Source organism: Schistocerca nitens, chromosome 9 (genome assembly GCF_023898315.1).
Source record: "Schistocerca nitens isolate TAMUIC-IGC-003100 chromosome 9, iqSchNite1.1, whole genome shotgun sequence".
In the NCBI taxonomy this organism is placed as follows: Eukaryota; Metazoa; Arthropoda; class Insecta; order Orthoptera; family Acrididae; genus Schistocerca; species Schistocerca nitens.
In genome coordinates, this window is record NC_064622.1 from 298,882,069 (window position 1) to 298,898,942 (window position 16,874).

The window sequence follows — 16,874 nt, forward strand, 5'->3', positions numbered from 1 at the left end:
AATATCTAGGAGTCAGTGTCCAGAGTGATCTTAAGTAGCACGACCACATAAAACAAATTTAGGAAAAGCACATGCCTGACTGAGATTCACAAGAAGAATCTTCAGGAAACGTACCCTACCCACGAAAGAAGTGCCTACAAGGAGTTTGTTCGACCGGCTCTTGAGTACTGCTCATCAATTATAAACCCTTACTAAGTAGGAGTGATAGAGGAGACGGAGAAGATCCAATGAAAAGTGGCGCGTTACAGAGACGCTCAACAAACTGCAGGGCAGACAACAGCAGAGGCAGTGTGCATCACAGAGAGGTTTGCTATTGAAATTTCGAAAGAGTACCTTCCGGGAAGAATCGGACAACATATTACTTCCTCCCACTTACGAATCGCGAAAAGACTACGAAAGCAAAATTCGAGAAACTGGAGTTGATACAGAAGTTTACTGAAAATCGTTCTTACCGGGTGCCGTTCGTGAGTGGAACAGGAGAGGGGGCATTAGTTAATGGTACCAGAAGTACGCTCTGCCACACGTGGTCAGCTGGCTTGCGGAGTATTGATGTAGATGTAAGCTTGGATAAAGTTAAAGGCTGCTACGTCAGATGTAAAACGTTACAATACTGAATAGAGAGACAGGGTTGCGCAGAGTGGCCGCGCGGTTTGAGGCGTCCTGTCACGGACTACACGACCCCTCCCGCCGTAGGTTCGACTCCTCCCTCGGGCATGGAGTGTTGTTCTTAGCATGTTAATAATAACTTAGTTTAAGTAGTGTGTACGTCTAGGGATCGATAACCTTTGCAGTTTGGTCCTTTAGGAATTCACACACCTCTGAACATCAGATAAACAGAATGGTAACAGCTGTGACCGCTGTATCGCGTACTTCGCTGGAATTTGCTCACTTAAAGATTGCGGCTGCAGCCTGAATAGTCTTGGCTCTGGTTTGGTAGTTGGAGACTGGGCATTGAAGAATGTAAAATCCAACTCAGTTAACCTTGGGCTAATATAAATAATTCATAGTTCATGGAAAACAATTGCCTGTATTCAATTATTGCGCGTGGAAATGCTATAGGATGCGCCCTAGACCAGAGGCGGAGAGAGCGTGGGGTCAATCTGAGTTACTGAAAGGCTGAATGCAGTTAAGGATAAAATGAACATCTATTGACCTGGGTATATTAATTAAAGGTCCGCCCCTGGTAGCTGAGTGGTTTCAGCTACCCTCGGCAATAAAAAAAAAAAAAAAGCCTGAGTGAACGGATCAACGAACAATCTGAACGGGTGTCATAGGACGTCCGTCACGAACAAATTCAACGATTAATATAGAACAAAATGAAATAAAAATAGTGGCCAGGGCGACGGAATGCCATACCTAACGGCCCGGGTTCGATTCCCGGCTGTGTCGGAGATTTCCTCCGCTCAGGGACTGGGTGTTGTGTTGTCCTTATCATCATCATTTCATCCCCATCGACACGCAAATCGCCGAAGTGGCGTCAACTCGAAAGACTTGCACCAGGCGAACGGTCTACCCGACTGGAGGCCCTGGCCACGTGGCATTTATATTAATTAAAATGCTTGTGAACATAATAAAACGCAACGACTGCCGGGCGTTGTATATATATATATATATATATATATATATATATATATATATATATATATATATATATATATATATAGGGAGTAAAGATATAAGTTCACATATTCTTATATGTGGTAAACCCGCCAGGTTAGACGAGAGCGCTAAGGCGCTGCTTCCTGGACTCGGGTAGGCGTGGCGGCCCCGGATCGAATCCTCCCGGCAGATTACCGACGAAGTCTGGTGTGCCGGCCAGCCTGGATGTGGTTTTCATGGGGTTTTCCACATCCCCCTAGGTAAAAACCAGGCTGGTTCCCATGTTCAGCCTCAGTTACACTACTCGCAGACATCTGATCACGATCGCACTATTCCATGGCTTACACTAGACGCAGACAGCTGCTGCACACTAACTCCGTCCTGGGGGGGTACGGGGTGCCGACAGGAAGGGCATCAGGCGACCCTCTGACACTAACGCTGCCAAATCCACAGTAACAAGCCGACCGCGCGTTGAACTCGGACAAAGGCACAAGGAAATGATGATGATTTTTATATGTGGTATCTTAAAATGAACACCCATCCGTGTGTTGGTTGTTTTCCGCTGCATCGAATAGCCTTCCTCTCAAACACGTCACAGTTTTTACGACCTGATGTTTTCTGCACAGTCGTAACTGTACCACAGTACAGACTAACCATTTTGCCTCTACGTTCTACATTTCAACACCTGAGCTGCTGCCTAGGGGAAGGTAAATAGTAATGGCTTGCTCTTGCACTATGTTGTTGTTGTTGTGGTCTTCAGTCCTGAGACTGGTTTGATGCAGCTCTCCATGCTACTCTATCCTGTGCAAGCTTCTTCATCTCCCAGTACCTACTGCAACCTACATCCTTCTGAATCTGCTTACTGTATTGATCTCTTGGTCTCCCTCTACGATTTTTACCCTCCACGCTGCCCTCCAATGCTAAATTTGTGATCCCTTGATGCCTCAAAACATGTCCTACCAACCGATCCCTTCTTCTAGTCAAGTTGTGCCACAAACTTCTCCACAATCCTATTCAATACCTCCTCATTAGTTACGTGATCTACCCACCTTATCTTCAGCATTATTCTGTAGCACCACATTTCAAAAGCTTCTATTCTCTTCTTGTCCAAACTGGTTATCGTCCATGTTTCACTTCCATACATGGCTACACTCCAAACAAATACTTTCAGAAACGACTTCCTGACACTTAAATCTATACTCGATGTTAACAAATTTCTCTTCTTCAGAAACGTTTTCCTTGTCATTGCCAGTCTACATTTTATATCCCCTCTACTTCGACCATCATCAGTTATTTTGCTCCCTAAATAGCAAAACTCCTTTACTACTGTAAGTGTCTCATTTCCTAATCTAATCCCCTCAGCATCACCCGATTTAATTTGACTACATTCCATTATCCTCGTTTTGCTTTTGTTGATGCTCATCTTATATCCTCCTTTCAAGACACTGTCCATTCCGTTCAACTGCTCTTCCAAGTCCTTAGCTGTCTCTGACAGAATTACAATGTCATCGGTGAACCTCAAAGTTTTTACTTCTTCTCCATGAATTTTAATACCTACTCCGAATTTTTCTTTTGTTTCCTTTACTGCTTGCTCAATATACAGATTGAATAACATCGGGGAGTGGCTACAACCCTGTCTCACTCCTTTCCCAACCACTGCTTCCCTTTCATGCCCCTCGACTCTTATAACTGCCATCTGGTTTCTGTACAAATTGTAAATAGTCTTTCGCTCCCTGTATTTTACCCCTGCCACCTTCAGAATTTGAAAGAGAGTATTCCAGTTAACGTTGTCAAAAGCTTTCTCTAAGTCTACAAATGCTAGAAACCTAGGTTTGCCTTTTCTTAATCTTTCTTCTAAGATAAGTCGTAAGGTTAGTATTGCCTCACGTGTTCCAACATTTCTACGGAATCCAAACTGATCTTCCCCGAGGTCCGCTTCTACCAGTTTTTCCATTCGTCTGTAAAGAATTCGCGTTAGTATTTTGCAGCTGTGACGTATTAAACTGATAGTTCGGTAATTTTCACATCTGTCAACACCTGCTTTCTTTGGGATTGGAATTATTATACTCTTCTTGAAGTCTGTGGGTATTTCGCATGTCTCATACATCTTGCTCACCAGATGGTAGAGTTTTGTCATGACTGGCTCTCCCAAGGCCATCAGTAGCTCTTGCACTACCCAGCCTAAAAACATATGACTTGTAATAGCTATAATTATTAATCTGCAAATGACGGAAATACTGATGTAAAGTTGTTCAGTACAATTTCCTCAGTCACCAACAGAAATATCTGCACTTGTACCCGTTGCACACTGTACATTAAGTTCCGTACTTGATACATCTCTAACCTTTCCTGAGTCCTATATTAAATTCGTAGTTTGTGGAACGGGAACAATCAAGTATGTGTTAACCACACGCATTTAACATCCACATGCAGTTGATGAGGTTTACTCAGAGGAGAAAAGAAAAGAACAAATGAGAGATCCCGGGTTCGGGTCCTGGTCGGGGCATACATTTTCAGCTGTTCACATCGAGGTATATCAACAACACCTGTCGGCAGCTGAGGTTTTCAGTTAGTCATCATTTATTCCAGGGAAAAGCTGCACGGTCATCAACAGTAACTGTTCTTTCGAGAACAAGTTACTGTCTTCGTATATATAGAAAAGAACAAAGTTCAATAACCATGATAACATGTGCATAGCAAAAATGATGCTGGTCTCTCGAGTTTAATATGTGGAATGGATATGTAAAATCGCCAGTGAAATACACAAACGAAGGTGAAAACATGAACAAAAAAACATGTTTAATTTGAATACATCAAGAGGGAGATTACGGAATCTATCGCACGAAAAGCTCTTAAGGCAGAACATGAGCACGTGATGGTATATAACAAAAAAAATTGCTCTGAGCACTATGGGACTTAACATCTTAGGTCATCAGTCCCATATAACTTGGAAGTACTTAAACCTAACTAACGTAACGACATCACACACATCCATGCCCGAAGTAGGATTCGAACCTGCGACCGTAGCGGTCGCGTGGTTCCAGACTGAAGCGCCTAGATCCGCTCGACCACTCCGGCCGGCAGGTATCTAACAGAGTTAAGTACCGAACAAGTAAGAATTTCAGGATAAACTAATTAGCACTGCACTGAATTCATTGCAAATGTGACACTATGTGAGAGCTGAAGGCTCTTAAACGTGGACGATAATACGTGGTGATAATGAATAAATGCAAGTAACGAACGGTGTAAGCTACAGGATAAAATGGATTGAAAAATCAATGACAGAATAACGGTGGTAACATATAATGCACACGCACTCGTGGTTAGAAAAATGAGAAGCTGATTGAACTAAAACGTTACCAATTTCAACACATTTTTAAGTATTTACGCAGCCGGTTGAAAGAAACAATAGCCCAGTAAATCATCTAAGTTACAACGTATTTAATGCTCATGGTATTGAATAAAATTCACCATACAGGCTAAGACACTATCAAGCTATAAAAAAGAGCATTAGGGCTTCAGTTGGACTGAAAACTCACACAAATTCAAACTACTGAGCAGAAGCTCTTGTGAGCGATTGATGTTGCCAAGCCCTCAGTGGGCAGTGGAGAACTTCCAAAATGAAACCGAAGTTTATCCCTGCGTGGGACCGAGCCAGGTGGCGCAGTGGCTAGCACACTGGACTCGCATTCAAGAGGACGAAGGTTCAAATCAGCATCCGACCATCCTGATTTAGGTTTTCCCTGGTTTCCCTAAATCGCTTCAGGCAAAAGCCGGGATGAATCCTCTGAAAGGGCACGAGCGACTTCCTTCCCGTATCCAATGAGGCCGATGACTCGCTGTTTGGTCCCCTCCTTCAAATCAACCAACCAACCAACCTCCAAGGAAGAGACTAGAGAGCAGGCCTATAGTATTGTGCCAATCTGCACAAAAGCTTCGACCAAGACAAACAGAGATATCTGTGCTACCAACCAAGCATAAACAAAAGTTGCCCTACTATCACAGTAGCAGACTACTCTACCCCCACTGTTGCGCTCACAGAATTCGTAACTTCACACACACATATTTATTCGTTTTATTATACCACGACGGAAGCCGGCCGGTGTGGCCGTGCGGTTCTAGTCACTTCAGTCTGGAACCGCGCGACCGCTACGGTCGCAGGTTCGAATCCTACCTCGGCCATGGATTTGTGTGATGTCCTTAGGTTAGTTAGGTTTAAGTAGTTCTACGTTCTAGGGACAGTATGTTGCTATGTTGCATTCTGTCAAGCTTTTCCCTTGTTTTTTCTTCAGATTGGAATCAATTTTTGTACCACAAATTTCGTGAAGTGAAATTATCGTTCGTGGTGTCAACGCTACTAACCTATATGTGCGTTCATGGAGATGTGCTCATCAGTACACATGGTCCAGCTGGCCGATTCCCGGCATTTTTCACCCACATTTATTACAACACGTCACGTACATCACTTGTAATTTTCATTTTGTGATCAACAGCTGTGTGTTTACAGTGTTTACAGGGTGTAGTGTTGCTAACTGTTGCTGTGAGTTTATCTTTCATCTTTTGTTTGTGTTGTTTGTGTGTGTGCGTGGATTGACGTTTTTCATTTATTTTTTGTGTGTGTGTGTGTGTGTGTGTGTGTGTGCCTGTGTGTTTGCGTGTGTATTTTGTTATAAGTGTCGTTCTTTGCGAGAGCGGTATTTTTAACGTATATTTGTGTGTGTGTGTGTGTGTGTATATTTGAGAGAGAGAGGTAGAGAGAGAGAGAGAGAGAGAGAAAGAACGAAAAGGGAGCAGAGAAAGAATATTTAACTATTTATTCTGATTATATTTCTGGTTACTGTTTGCTGTTGTTTCAGTGGCTAATATGGTCAGAGAGTGACTGCTTATACAGATTTGATCATTAAGTACTTTCTTTTTCATTGCAAGGGCTCTTTGTATGGAAAGTTTTCTTGAAATGTCATAGTTTTTTTGTTGTGATTATTCATTCTATTAACTTTCATGTTTTGTTCCATGTTGGATGGTTCATGTCCATGTTCCATCTGCTGTTCAGCGTAGGTAGAATAGCCATTTTCATATTTCCAGTTTCCTATATGTTCTTTGTACCTGGTTTTGATATTCCCACCTGTCATCCTCAGATATACTGAGTCACATTCTAGGCTCTCTAACTGGTATATACCTGTTCCTTGGCATTTATCTAGTTTGTCTGCTGTTTATAAATATTACTGGAGTGTGTTTCTTGCTCTGTAAGCAATGTGTAATCCCTATTTATTTAATATATTTGCTAGTCTGTGTGTCGCTTTGTGTTTGTACGTTAAAGTGTACCATTTCTTTCTGTTAGTCGTATCATGACTGTTACTGTTTTGTGTTTCCTTGTGTGCTATAGTGTCGGTGGGGTTCTTTGATGTTCGTGTTACCTGCTTATTTTTCTTTTTCTTTACTTGTGTTTTGATTTTTTGGTTGGGTTTTGGACTATATGGATGTCTGTAACCATTGTTTGTGATTAGGAGTTGTATTGTATGTAATTCCTTTTCAAAGTTTTCTTTCCTGTGTGGGATATTATTTAGTCCATGTAACATGTATCATAGGACTGCTAATTTTTGATTTTGTGGGTGGTTGGATGAAGTATGTGTGATTGTATTTGTGGCTGTTGGCTTTCTGAAGTTGTCAAACGTGTGTCTATTGTTGGCTCTTTTTATTGTTATATCCAAGAATTATATTTGCTTTTCTGTTTCTGATCATGTTAGCCAGTAAAACAATAATAAACAGAAATCTAAAACAGAATAAACAATTACTCTCACTCTCTCTCTCTCTTCCCACCCCCCCCTCTCTTTCTCTCTCTATATATCACACACACACACACCCCCCCCCCCCCCCCCCCCCCATGAACCATGGACCTTGCCGTTGGTGGGGAGGCTTGCGTGCCTCATCGATACAGATAGCCGTACCGTAGGTACAACCATAACGGAGGGGTATCTGTTGAGAGGCCAGACAAACGTGTGGTTCCTGAAGAGGGGCAGCAGCCTTTTCAGTAGCTGCAAGGGCAACAGTCTGGATGATTGACTGATCTGGCCTTGTAACAATAACCAAAACGGCCTTGCTGTGCTGGTACTGCGAACGGCTGAAAGCAAGGGGAAACTACGGCCGTAATTTTTCCCGAGGGCATGCAGCTTTACTGTATGATTAAATGATGATGGCGTCCTCTTGGGTAAAATATTCCGGAGGTAAAATAGTCCCCCATTCGGATCTCCGGGCGGGGACTACTCAAGAGGATGTCGTTATCAGGAGAAAGAAAACTGGCGTTCTACGGATCGGAGCGTGGAATGTCAGGTCCCTTAATCGGGCAGGTAGGTTAGAAAATTTGAAAAGGGAAATGGATAGGTTAAAGTTAGATATAGTGGGAATTAGTGAAGTTCGGTGGCAGGAGGAACAAGACTTCTGGTCAGGTGACTACAGGGTTATAAACACAAAGTCAAATAGGGGTAATGCAGGAGTAGGTTTAATAATGAATAGGAAAATAGGAACGCGGGTAAGCTACTACAAACAGCTTAGAGAACGCATTATTGTGGCCAAGATAGATACGAAGCCCACACCTACTACAGTAGTACAAGTTTATATGCCAACTACCTCTGCAGATGACGAAGAAATTGAAGAAATGTATGATGAAATAAAAGAAATTATTCAGATTGTGAAGGGAGATGAAAATTTAATAGTTATGGGTGACTGGAATTCCAGTGTAGGAAAAGGGAGAGAAGGAAACATAGTAGGTGAATATGGATTGGGGCTAAGAAATGAAAGAGGAAGCCGCCTGGTAGAATTTTGCACAGAGCACAATTTAATCATAGCTAACACTTGGTTTAAGAATCATGATAGAAGGTTGTATACATGGAAGAACCCTGGAGATACTAAAAGGTATCAGATTGATTATATAATGGTAAGACAGAGATTTAGGAACCAGGTTTTAAATTGTAAGACATTTCCAGGGGCAGATGTGGACTCTGACCACAATCTATTGGTTATGACCTGTAGATTAAAACTGAAGAAACTGCAAAAAGGTGGGAATTTAAGGAGATGGGACCTGGATAAACTGAAAGAACCAGAGGTTGTACAGAGTTTCAGGGAGAGCATAAGGGAACAATTGACAGGAATGGGGGAAAGAAATACAGTAGAAGAAGAATGGGTAGCTTTGAGGGATGAAGTAGTGAAGGCAGCAGAGTATCAAGTAGGTAAAAAGACGAGGGCTAGTAGAAATCCTTGGGTAACAGAAGAAATATTGAATTTAATTGATGAAAGGAGAAAATATAAAAATGCAGTAAATGAAGCAGGCAAAAAGGAATACAAACGTCTCAAAAATGAGATCGACAGGAAGTGCAAAATGGCTAAGCAGGGATGGCTAGAGGACAAATGTAAGGATGTAGAGGCTTATCTTACTAGGGGTAAGATAGATACTGCCTACAGGAAAATTAAAGAGACCTTTGGAGAGAAGAGAACCACTTGTATGAACATCAAGAGCTCAGATGGAAACCCAGTTCTAAGCAAAGAAGGGAAAGCAGAAAGGTGGAAGGAGTATATAGAGGGTCTATACAAGGGCGATGTACTTGAGGACAATATTATGGAAATGGAAGAGGATGTAGATGAAGATGAAATGGGAGATACGATACTGCGTGAAGAGTTTGACAGAGCACTGAAAGACCTGAGTCGAAACAAGGCCCCCGGAGTAGACAACATTCCATTGGAACTACTGACGGCCTTGGGAGAGCCAGTCCTGACAAAACTCTACCATCTGGTGAGCAAGATGTATAAAACAGGCGAAATACCCTCAGACTTCAAGAAGAATATAATAATTCCAATCCCAAAGAAAGCAGGTGTTGACAGATGTGAAAATTACCGAACAATCAGTTTAATAAGCCACAGCTGCAAAATACTAACACGAATTCTTTACAGACGAATGGAAAAACTAGTAGAAGCCGACCTCGGGGAAGATCAGTTTGGATTCCGTAGAAATATTGGGACACGTGAGGCAATACTGACCTTACGACTTATCTTAGAAGAAAGATTAAGGAAAGGCAAACCTACGTTTCTAGCATTTGTAGACTTAGAGAAAGCTTTTGACAATGTTGACTGGAATACTCTCTTTCAAATTCTAAAGGTGGCAGGGGTAAAATACAGGGAGCGAAAGGCTATTTACAATTTGTACAGAAACCAGATGGCAGTTATAAGAGTCGAGGGACATGAAAGGGAAGCAGTGGTTGGGAAGGGAGTAAGACAGGGTTGTAGCCTCTCCCCGATGTTATTCAATCTGTATATTGAGCAAGCAGTAAAGGAAACAAAAGAAAAATTCGGAGTAGGTATTAAAATCCATGGAGAAGAAATAAAAACTTTGAGGTTCGCCGATGACATTGTAATTCTGTCAGAGACAGCAAAGGACTTGGAAGAGCAGTTGAATGGAATGGATGGTGTCTTGAAGGGAGGATATAAGATGAACATCAACAAAAGCAAAACGAGGATAATGGAATGTAGTCGAATTAAGTCGGGTGATGTTGAGGGTATTAGATTAGGAAATGAGACACTTAAAGTAGTAAAGGAGTTTTGCTATTTGGGGAGCAAAATAACTGATGATGGTCGAAGTAGAGAGGATATAAAATGTAGACTGGCAATGGCAAGGAAAGCGTTTCTGAAGAAGAGAAATTTGTTAACATCGAGTATAGATTTAAGTGTCAGGAAGTCTTTTCTGAAAGTATTTGTATGGAGTGTAGCCATGTATGGAAGTGAAACATGGACGATAAATAGTTTGGACAAGAAGAGAATAGAAGCCTTCGAAATGTGGTGCTACAGAAGAATGCTGAAGATTAGGTGGGTAGATCACATAACTAATGAGGAGGTACTGAATAGGATTGGGGAGAAGAGGAGTTTGTGGCACAACTTGACCAGAAGAAGGGATCGGTTGGTAGGACATGTTCTGAGGCATCAAGGGATCACCAATTTAGTATTGGAGGGCAGCGTGGAGGGTAAAAATCGTAGGGGGAGACCAAGAGATGCATACACTAAGCAGATTCAGAAGGATGTAGGTTGCAGTAGGTACTGGGAGATGAAGAAGCTTGCACAGGATAGAGTAGCATGGAGAGCTGCATCAAACCAGTCTCAGGACTGAAGACCACAACAACAACACACACACACACACACACACACACACACAACAAATGAAAAAATATGAAACCACATATACAACACAAACAAAACACGAAAGATCAACACCCAGTGACACTTGGCAACACTAAACCCTGCAAACACACATATGTTGATCACAAGACGAAAAGTACAAGTGATGTAAGTGATATGTTCTAAGAAATGTGGGTGAAAAAACTACGGAAATGGGCCAGCTGGAACATGGGGACTATAGGACACATCTTCAGGACCGCACATATCGGTTAACAGCATTGGAAATCGTTAGTAACCCCGAACGATAATTTCACCTCACGAAATTTGTGCTACGAAAGTTGATTCTAATCTGAAAAAACAAGAGAAAAACATGACAAAATGTGACATACCAATATATTGTAAGTACTACATAATACATTTATTATATGTATAAAAAGAAACTCATATTACAGGCAACTGAAGATGTTTCACAAATCAAGGAAGTGAAATGCGTATGGCAAAAAACGAAACTGCCTTTCATTTAGTTGCATAGATGGAATATGCCTCCATGTATTTTGAAGCATCTAAGGAACGATGGTAAATACAAAAAAGACGGTACTGTTTTATTTAATAAATGATAACTACAGAAAATGTGATACATGCATATCATAAGAAATAAGACATAATTATATAAAACGTACAAAATATCAATAATCTAATATAAAAATATAGCGAACTAGATATGGTAGATATGTCCTTCAGACATTTATGTCCAACAACATACTTTGCAGAAGGCGTTATAAAGTTATTCTAACCCCATGGATATCTTATTTTTAGTGGCTCAATGATAATTCAATGTTCTGTTTGCTCCTCTACGCCACGATCACGTTCTAAGCTGTGTACAATGCCACATCATCTTGTATGCCAAGTTCTGAGGAGGCTAAGGCGACTCCATATTTTTCTTTGCAGCTGCGTACCTGTAGGTGGTAGGGTTGGGTCAGTCTGTCGATTTTGAAAATCGATCAGTTAAAATTTTTTCGGTAGTGAAACTACATTATTTATCCTAAAGGAAGACAGTTTTTGATCTTTTATTTTTCAAGTACATCCAACATAAATTTTAAGCATGAGAGGGTTAATGTACTGCTGCTATCTGTCTGCTGATGATTGTCTAACAAGTTGACTGTAACCAAGTTTTCAACGAATAATGGCTACGGCTTCATCCAGACGAACACCCATCTTTTCTGGAGCATTTGTCTGTGTTCGTATGTAATGAAAACTCCATCCCACAAACTGACAATCAGCACCTGTACAGCACAATGCATAAATGTCTCCATGCTTGCATTGAACATTCTCGTGGTTACATCGATTATTAATGTAACACATTTCACATTTGTAGCAGCTTGTCTCGCGCTTGCATTAATCTGTTATCTTGCAATGTTAATCACTTAAATATGTGTCCTAGACAAATATATTCTAGAAATTCCATTACTCTGCATTAATTTTTTTTCGGTATTGCAATTTTTTTCCGTCAGTGTATGGTTTAATTAAACATTTTTCTTCACTGATTCTTAAAGGAGATACTATTAAGTGCAGCCTCCTGTAGTTATATAAGATTTGTACTTCGTATCCGGTTCGGTTGAACTTAAGGAGTAGGCCATCTAGCTATACAATGTCATAGGCTGCTATTAAATCAACAGAAACGAGAGAAGTGTACCGTTCTCTTTGGAAGGCAGTTTCAATAAATGTATTTAAAAAGTCAATAGTTGCCCATTTTGAACATCATGAGCTTCAGAAATGAGTTAACGGTAGAAGCTGTAATTACATACTTTCATGAAAGGTTACACATAATACTTTATTACTATTTCACAGGTGTCATTGATACGCTTTCCGAGAGGTTACCTTTGCTTACTCTTTCAACGTTTTTGAAAATCTGTTTATTTAAATGTCTTTCTGAGACTCTAATCATTCTTGAAGAAAGTATTGTTTCTAATACTTATATTGACACATTATTTAAATTTTTATGACAATTCTGATTCTTTTGGTTAATATACGAAAGTGATAGAGGTAGAATTGTTGGTAGTCGGTTCTGGTCAATAATATCATTTTACAGTGGTTTTCTTTTTTCTTATCGTCTTTTGCACTTTCATGTCACAGATAACGCATAGATTTTTCGTTGTCACACAACAGCAAAAGACGCCACCGTTAAATATTGAATGTATGTGAAGTACGCCACAGTAATCTCAGATAAATTCCTGTCTCCTGATGCGCAAGCAGCCACGAGAAAACTGTTACAAAGTGAATGTCGGAACTGGTGTAGAACTGTGGCTTGTGAATTCCAGGTAGAAGATATTTTCATGTGGAATGCAGCCTCGTAGATGACGCCTGTGATCTAAGCTATTTAGGAAAAAAGCTTAACAACTAAACCTTTTTAGCACTTAGTGAATGTGCAGGCAGTACTATAGACAACATGAATTATACATTTGAGGATGACAGCCGCTGACACTAATGCTGAAGTTCTCGTCGATGTTTAAGGTAGATACCTCCGGTAAGAGAATAAGTTAAGACCTTCAACGACGGAACATTATTGCTGTCAACCTCTGCGTAGGTTCAAGGAAATTACGAGGAAGGAAGGACTGTGCATTTAGCACTTGGAGGTAAAAGGTGATTGGTATACTTCCGGAGGACTGACTTCACGCATTCAGACGTCAAGGATTTGTGCCAATCAGTTGACATGACACTCGACGACCTGTACTACTTCTCTTTAAGACAAAGCCCGTCTACTGCTGCGTCAGCGGAATACTTATTATTCCAACGGGTACGCGAAAGGACGGCCTCATAAAAAGTTAAGGCTATAGGAGGCAACACGTCACACATTCCGCTGTTGTTTCTCATCCAGCGAGATGACGGTTCCAGGAATAGAAAACAGGTGGAGTTCTTTTCATCTCCTTCCTATCGCTGTTTGAATAAACAGCATGTAGGAGATTTTATTTTAAATCAACAGTTTGAAAGAATATTATGTTTCTGTTAAATCCTTCACCATGTTAAAATAAAGTCTTAAGAAGTTTCATCCTGAAATTTATATCAGTTTTATTATGTGTACTTGGATAACGCAAATCTGACTCGTACAGCCTGTAAGAAGACGTGATAGAACCTCTGTAAGCATAGCGGGTTTGTTTTACGTAATGCAGATCCAACTAAGCGCGGTTGAAATTTACAGATAGTCCTTGTCCAAACAAAAACAAAAAGAATGAAATTTTCACTCTACAGCGGAGTGTGCGCTGATATGAAACATCCTGGCAGATTAAAACTGTGTGCCGGACCGAGACTCGAACTCGGGACCTTTGCCTTTCGCCAGCAAGCGCTCTACCGACTTTTTTTTTTTTTCATCTCATTTTGTTCGTTGTATCTGCTCGGGGCGAACGTCGCAAGACACCCGTTTCAGTTCGTCGTTGTTCCATTAACTCAGTTTTTTTAATTACAGAGGGCTTCGACTGAGCTACCCAAGCACCACTCACGCCCCGTCCTCACAGCTTTAATTCGGCCAGTACCTCGTCTCCTACCTTCCAGACTTTACAGAAGCTCTCCTGCTCTCCTGCGAAAGGCAAAGGTCCCGAGTTCGAGTCTCGGTCCGGCACACAGTTTTAATCTTCCAGGAAGTTTCATATCAGCGCACACTCCGCTGTAGAGTGAAAATTTCATTCTAGAAACAACCGCCAGGCTGTGGCTAAGCCATGTCTCCGCAATATCCTTTCTTTCAGGAGTGCTAGTTCTGCTAGGTTCGCAGGAGAGCTTCTGTGAAGTTTGGAAGGTAGGAGACGAGGTACTGGCGGAATTAAAGCTGTGAGGACGGGGCGTGAGCTGTGCTTGGGTAGCTCAGTCGGCAGAGCGCTTGCCCGCGAAAGGCAAAGGTCCCGAGTTCGAGTCTCGGTCCAGCACACAGTTTTAATCTGCCAGGAAGTTTCAAAAACAAAACAAAAAAATTGCCTTATGAGCTCGCTTCGCGAAGGGCGAATCTTGGTCATTCTCAATGGAGAGAAGTCTTCCGAAGTAACAGTGATTTCAGGTGTGCCGCAGGGGAGTGTTGCTATTCACAATATACATAAATGACCTTGTGGACAACATCGAAAGTTCACTGTGGCTTTTTGCGGATGATGCTGTAGTATGTCGAGAGGTTGTAACAAAGGAAAATTGTGCTGAAATGCAGGAGGCTCTGCAACGAATTGACGCATGGTGCAGACTCAAATGGCTCTGAGAACTATTGGACTCAATATCTGAGGTCATCAGTCTCCTAGAACTTAGAACTACTTAAACCTAACTAACCTAAGGACATTACATACATCCATGCCCGAGGCACGATTCGAACCTGCGACCGTAGTGGTCGCGCGGTTCCAGAATGAAGCGCTTAGAACCGCAATTGAACCTCAATGTAGACAAGTGTAATGTGCTGCGAATACATAGACAGAAAGATCCTTTAACATTTAGCTACAATATAGCAGGTCAGCAACTGGAAGCAGTTAATTCCATAAATTATCTGGGAGTAGGCATTAGGAGTGATTTAAAATGGAATGATCATTTAAAGTTGATCGTCGGTAAAGCAGATGCCAGGCTGAGATTCATTGGAAGAATCCTAAGGAAATGCAATTCGAAAACAAAGGAAGTAGGTTACAGTACAGCTGTTCGTCCACTGCTTGAATACTATTCACCAGTGTGGGATCCGTACCAGATAGGGTTGATAGAAGAGATAGAGAAGATCCAACGGAGAGCATCGCGCTTCGTTACAGGATCATTTAGTAATCGCGAAAGCGTTACGGAGATGATAGATAAACTCCAGTGGAATACTCTGCAGGAGAGACGCTCAGTAGCTCGGTACGGGCTTTTGTTGAAGTTTCGAGAACACACCTTCACCGAGGAGTCAAGCAGTATATTGCTCCCTCCTACGTACATCTCGCGAAGAGACCATGAGGATAAAATCAGCGAGATTAGAGCCCACACAGAGGCATACCGACAATCTTTCTTTACACGAACAATACGAGACTAGAATAGAAGGGAGAACCGATAGGTACTCAAAGTACCCTCCACCACACACCGCCAGGTGGCTTGCGGAGTATGTAGATGCTTGCCGTTGGTTATAATATCACTTCGAAATTAATAAATAGTAAGCTATAGTGGATCTGAAAATTATTAAACGTCTACTCGAAGCTGCATCTTAGGATGTGTGTAACGTCCAACTACCAGATTGCTAATTTTTTTTTTTTTTCTAAAGATATGGTCGGAGGCGTTGCAAAGTGTATAGGTGCTTTGGTTATTAAGCGAACTTGCGAGTAAAATATGAGGTGCCATGTGACCATGTCTTTGCCGCTTGCCCTTCTGCTCTTGAGGGACGTAACTCTGTAAACAAGTGACTCGCGCAAAGCTAGCTAGGACGGAATGTGTGAATTATGAAACAGGTCGGAGCGCCTGTCAGCGACGTGTTTCGTATCTTTATCTGGTTCTGTCCTCTATATTTTCATATGTGGTAGTAATCGGTACATTTCTACATAACTACTATTAGGTTGGTGCATAAGTTCAGAGAGTTTTTGTTTTGCATATTGGTATTACAGTTGCTATGGTTTTACTAATCGATTGTCAGTTTTCATTTCTAGTTCACTGTTACTATTAGAGTCTACATATTGTAATTTTGTCATTTGAAGATACTGAATGGAGTTGTGGACGCTAGAAAATGGAGGGCCAAGTGGAGAAATCGGAACATTTCCTTTTTCTTCTGCTTGAGTCCAGCAGAGGGGTGATAGCAGCGGTGGTAGCCAGAAACATTTGCGCTGTCTACGGGGTAGTGCCACTGGACAAAGCACGGTAAGAAAATGATTTTCTCGTTTTAAAGAGGACCGTTTTGACAGTGACTCTCGACCTTCAGGAAGACCTTCGAGGTCTTATGAAGACCGTTTAAACGCGTTAATTCACAATGATCCATGTCGGTGTACTCGAGAAGAAAATGTGATGAACTGTAATCAGTCCACCATCTCGTTCCACCATCATGCGGCTTTTCCACACAGTGGGAAAGGTTAAAAATCGGGTGTATGGGTACCACATGTCTTGCTCCATACCTCCAGATGTCAGACACTCAGATAGGTAGCAAGCGTTGC